This window comes from Elaeis guineensis, chromosome 3 (genome assembly GCF_000442705.2).
Source record: "Elaeis guineensis isolate ETL-2024a chromosome 3, EG11, whole genome shotgun sequence".
Lineage (NCBI taxonomy): Eukaryota > Viridiplantae > Streptophyta > Magnoliopsida > Arecales > Arecaceae > Elaeis > Elaeis guineensis.
In genome coordinates, this window is record NC_025995.2 from 90565262 (window position 1) to 90571394 (window position 6133).

General features: G+C 38.2%; 1 long non-coding RNA gene across 1 annotated transcript; it reads right to left on the bottom strand.

Moving 5' to 3' along the window:
* Nucleotides 1–1139: 1139 nt before the first annotated feature.
* LOC105042089 (uncharacterized) lies at nucleotides 1140–3548 on the bottom strand. The gene is made up of 2 exons (XR_012139753.1): nucleotides 2769–3548; nucleotides 1140–1958 (listed from the first exon to the last, which is right to left on the bottom strand). It is a non-coding gene; the product is annotated as an uncharacterized lncRNA (long non-coding RNA).
* Between the last annotated feature and the right edge of the window lie 2585 nt (nucleotides 3549–6133).

Here is a 6133-nt window from a genome sequence, read left to right on the forward strand (position 1 = left end):
AAATCATGGCTGGAAGTCGTAGCAGGGGTTGGACCAATCCATGATTCCAAGGGAGGTAGATAGGCCTGAGCTGGATCGAAGAGTAGGCTTCACAATTGATTCAATGTCTTGGCATGCACGCTCGCAGCTTTTAATGCAACCGAGAAAAAGTTGCTTACCCTACACGCATCCTAGCTTGGTTTGCATGGCAATCACATCCTACAAATAACATTTGGTTTTTTCTTAGCTGTCCAATTGCCTACCGGAACCTAAATGTCACTAAGGTTATATAATAATTAATGGTCATTGTCTGGAGTCATTATGGGATAACAACATTGTAACAAATCGTCTAATTATTAAAAGAGCTGAAGGCATATAAATTAAGTTTTTAAGTAAATGGAATTGTGTATCATCAGATAGGATTTGAAACATATTGACAGTAAAATTTGACATGTTATCCCCGTCGGACAGAGTAGCTTGCACAATCAATTCGATAGCATTGTAGCATTATACTAAGTTATCATTGAACAAAAAAAAAAAAAAAAAAATTATGAGGACGACAAGCACCTCCTGTTGTAAAGTAGGCATCAGCCACTACTTCCATAAATGAGTTCTCTAATAAGGGGATAGGAGATAATCTTTGAAAAATAGCAAGAGAGAACAATGAATGTTTTAAACACAAGTTTTACTTTGCTAGAAACCAAATTTGAATATTCAACAAAATGTCAACTACAAAATCCGGTGGTTTAATCTTGAAATGGATCTCAAGTTTATTGGAATGAACAGCATCGAATATGATAATTTATGGCTTAAAAACTATGTAGATGTTAATTAATTTGACCAATAAATTAGTGAGAGAGATGGTTTAAAAATTTGAACCACAATTATCGTGTCTTCACCGTAATTTTTCTAACATCATTTAAAGGTTTAGCTAATTTCCACCTCATGAACCAGAAACGACTCAATTAGCCCCAACGCACGATAGGGGGATTGTGAACACGATGATTTGTGAATCATGAGAATCGGAAATGGTTGCACAAAAGAGATATTTATCCAAGGAGGTCTGAGAATAATTCTGTGTCAAAAACTTCTCGCTTATTTGTCAAAATAGAAATAGAGTTATGGGGATTTTGAACATGGTGACTTGTGAATCATGAGAATAGGAATAGACATAGCAGAACCATCTATATCTAATATATTGTAATTTATTTACAAGAAAATACTCATAAAATCAAAAAAAGAAAAAGAAGGGAGAGATGTATATTTATCTCCTATTAATTTCACTCCCTTTTTTTTTTTTCTTACTACATATACTAACATCCTTTCGTGCGCGGGAGAAAGAGAGAGAATTATAATCTCTGCATCAGAATTTATAGTAGTTGGCGCAATTGGCGACGGTGATGGGCACCATGGGGACCGTGAAGTAGGACTCCATGAGCATCTGCGAACGGACGGTCTCCATTGTCGCCGCTCCATCGATCAGATCCCGCATGAGCGCCACGTAGCACGCCGTCACCCGCTTCAACGCCTTCCGGTACTGCCCCACCAGCCACCTCAACTGCACCCGCCGGAGGAAGCCCACGAGGATCCTCCGGCCGCTGCGCCACCCCCGACGGTCGCCCAGCCGGACCACCCCATCTTTCTACGCCGAGAAGGCAGCGCCGGCTGGAACTGGCGGCGCGGGAGGCGGAAGAGCAGGGGGCCCGGCGGGGGCGGTCGTCGTCCGGTGCTGCCATTGGTGGTGGTGGCTGGGGAGAATTCGGTTCAATCTTTTGAGAGACCCGGGGAGGAGACGATGGCATGGGATTTTAAACGGGAGGATCTGGTTCTGCTTAGCCGCGGGTAAGCTTTAGAAAGGAGTCGAGAGGGAGCTTTGCTTTAATCGGAATATACTGAAGCAGGCCACTGCAACTTTCGCCCCCTTCATCTAATGACCCACATCCTAATTAGGGTCTATTTGGATTCACGAGCCCAGAAACCTATAAGATTCATGGTTTAGATATATGCAGTTAAAAAAAATGAGTTTAGATTAGACTAGCATTCAGAAATGCCTAAGAGTTTGTTGAATGAACCGATCCAAATCTCATATAATAAAAAAATGATGTGCTACCCAAGCTCATTTTTTCCAACTATATAGACCTAAACCATGAATCCTATGAGATTTAGACCTATAGATTCAAACAGACTCTTAGTTTATAAAATAGAATTAATAATCATTATATCTCGGATATAGCCTTTAATTGAATCTTTGAAATGAAATGGTAGTTTTACAGCCTTTTTTCTTAGATATCATGATGAAAAGTTAAGATGATAGTTGCACAATTAAAATGTTGCTTCATAAGAAGAGTGTTTATTATGTTTCAAAAATTTACAATGACAATATATTTTTTAAAGTTTGAGAACTGTTGACGTAAGAGGGAAAAGTTTATGAAATGAAGAATGCAATGTAGAAAAAACAAATATCAACTGAAATTTTTTGATGCATTTCATTTTCAATTGTTCAAATGATATATGATTTATAAATTATTGTTATACATGTTAATGGCATGTAAATATTATAATGTAGTGGAAGTCGATCTCTGCGGTTTTTAAAATAGCTACCACAATTTTTTTTTCTTTTCGATAAAAGGGGAGGGGAAAAGAAGTTACATCGAACTTACAAAAGAGAAAGTTTAAAGAGGAAATGAGAGAAGAGATAAACAACATTCGATTGCAACAGATGAAAAAAATAGAAACAAAGAACGAAAAAAAGTATCTAATGAGAAAGACAAATAGAGAAGAAAACTCACATCAGACAATTAAAGCTGAATATTGTTGGTTGGGTATTAGATTCTAGATCAGAGCCCATTAGTAAGCCAACGAAAATCCTGCAGTTCTTAGGAGTTGGCCTCATCTTAAGTCTCATCAGTCATCACATTCAGAATAAGATCAAAGGGTAATATAACAAAATTCACAAGAAGACCAGACAAGTAAAGTTTCGCAAGGTAACTAAGAAATCTTTGATTTTGTTAGAGCATCTTTATTTCTTTATTTTATTTTAAATTTAGAGCGTGTAATTAACCACCTTCTTTACTCTGCCCCAGAGATTACTTTCTTACTAAATTCCTCTTTCCTAATAACTTCATTGGCAAAGGCTCCTCCCCGCGACGGAGGTGGGTGAGAGTTGAGTGAAGGCTGCAGGAGTCGCTTAACTAGTGCCGCGAGTTAGCGGAAGGGGAAGACATGAGGGACGGGAGAGTTGACGAATGGGATGGCGCCAACCTTTTTGTGCGGGAGAGGGCCCGAGGTTTCTTGAGGGCGTGGCCCTCATGATGCGGTTCCGCTACAGCTGAGGGAGTCCTCACAAAACTTGCATGCCAAGCGCGCTGTGGAACCCATGATGGAGAAGAAATAGAACTATATATATATATATATAATAAAGCTACACGGCATCAACTCCATATCACCTATTCTAGATTAGCAAAGGACAATGGACATTATCCTGGAAGGCATGGAATATTGTGGGTAAGAATCATGTGGACGCCATTATATAAATAATGGAAGTACACAAGATTTCTCCTGCCAAACTGATGTTAGCTGAGGGTGACATCTTAAATTCATGTAATTGGACTGCATTTAAGTCTTATCAATATGACTTGGTATCAAGCGATAGCCACTGAGGACAACCGGAGGCATCCCGGCAGGGTTTTATGCAGTTTTGAGTTTGCAAGTAAGTTCCTTTGAGTTCCATTAAGCTCCATTTAGATTTTTTTTTTTTTATTATTTAAGAAATGGGGGGACCTAATCAAATACTGGAACGATGTAAGATAGAATTAATATAGAATGCAGGGATCTTTTATCATCTCAAGAGCTTATACGAACTTAGCCAGTGGGCATGTCAAAACTCCATCTGCCCATCCTCAAACACTACCTGCCAAAAGATTGTTTAAAAGAAAAGTTTCACGAGTGGTAAGGAAAATAACAGTATCCCATTACCAGATTTTCAGTCAAACAGAGGCAGAGATGGTTTAAGAAGAAATATATATATCAAACTTAAAATAATTAATATGAGATGGCTACGTCACGTCTGACGAGCAAACCAATATACATATGAATGGTTGCGATCCTGCAATCTTGTGATATAATTTTCTATTAGCTGTATGGTAGTCGCTTACATATATTCCATTGATCACAAGTACTCTACATATATAATTTTTTGTAAAAAAATTGTTCATAAACATACAACATATATAGAAGTCCACGTTGAACAAACACCACGTGGCAAATGTTTCTGTGAATGTGGGAACTAATGCGATGGGTGGAGGAGCATGCTCCCAAGCACCTCAAACTAGCCAATATAAGAGAGACAGTGATCGGAGTGTCATCATCTCCTGCCATGTGAGGATGTAAGCAGCAAGTAGGTGAACTGTTATCAAGATAGAGAATCAAGTAATTGAGGCTGGAGTTTGACACTATTTTAGTTATTAGTCATTGGTCCAACCCAAAGTCCAGAAAGCTCTACAATTGTCAGAATGTCACTGGGTGACCTACTTCATGGAAACATTAATGCAGCTTGTCCACTGTTGGTAAAACGAGCAATATGATGCTTGCGCACAAGCATAACCAGACAAGTTTCAGAGGACTTCGTGATGTATATAAATATACATTCTTACTTTGTACAGATGCATTAAGGACAAGGAGGAGACGAAGAATAAATTTATTGCATAAACTTGTATTCTGTGAACTCAACAAAAAGAAGGAAAATATAGGATTTGCAATAGAGGGTATAGTACTTAAATAGTAAACAATTAATCTTTGAATGATGACAATAGAGGGAATGAAAAATCTCCCTAAAGTTCACCTATTAGATTGTTTATCATTGTAACATAGTCAACAAAATTTGGTAGTTGTTAGCTTTATAATCATGCTATCCGGGAGCATACATCAGATAATCTTATTTTAGAGAATTTGCCAAAAAAATACTCTACTTTTAAAGTTGTAAAAGAATATTTTTTATCGGATCTTAAATTCTCAAAAGAATATACAAAAATTTTTAGAGGACATTCATGCATTAGTCATGGATGCACATATAATAAGACTCCGGAGCAAGCTAATGTGGCGGAAGAGATATCGGCCGGGACAATATTGGGACATTGTGGGAGACCTACAAAAGAAGTCCGTTCGTATCGGAAGGGGATGTTCCGATGGAGATCCTCCAATGCTTAAGTCAGCTAGAGCTTTGAGCACAATAAGAGAGAAAGATAGCTAGCTTAGTATGGTATTGTCTGTTATCCTTTTTTAGAGTTCCCTTATTACCTTTATATAGAGGAGATACTAGAGTCTATTATGCCTAAATCCACAGGTTGTCAAGATAATGTGTCTACCCATTAACTAGATTGTTAGTTGTGGACATTTGACATGATCATATTTTGAGAGTTTGTTAAGAGATCTCAATTGATTGCCCATGTGGGACAACAGGTCAGTTAACTAAGATTGGTCTGTGGCTGAAGTACCATTTCAATCAAACCACCTTAAGCCAGATCACTGGATCTTATTTTTTGTGGTCGACGAGATACTGATTCGAAGGTCGGTGGGAGTCCGAATCGGCGTTAGTCAGGAAACTCCATTCATGTCACTTATAAGATATCGATCTGGAGGTCAGCGGTTACCCAAGCTATTGGTTGGGCAAGAGTGTGAGAATTTCAGTACAGGGGTAAAATGATAATTTTAAATTTTTTTCAAAATTATAATTTTACAGTAAAAATTATTAATTAATCTAATTAATTAACATGTATTAACCCTACACAAGGATCTAAATATAAAATATATAGCATGCATTTAAATTTAAAATTTAAATTTCTACAGTAAATATTTTACTGTTACGTATTCAGAACACATTACCTTCGTGCAGGTAGTCGATCGCCGTAATCTAATTACCGTCGAGAAGGTCTGATCGTTGCAATGCAGCCACACAGTATGTCTGACCTCTGTGAATCGTCCACACAAAGCTTCCAGTCTGATCGACTCCTCACGAATGCTAGTTCGTTGCAGAACCCTTTCGATGGTAGATGCTGATCGAACTCCTTCGATCGGTGTCTGCCGACTCTTCGGATGCTTCGAATTGTCAGCAAAGGTGCTTGAGAGGTTGATGAAGCTCTCCCTAAAGTTTGGTAGA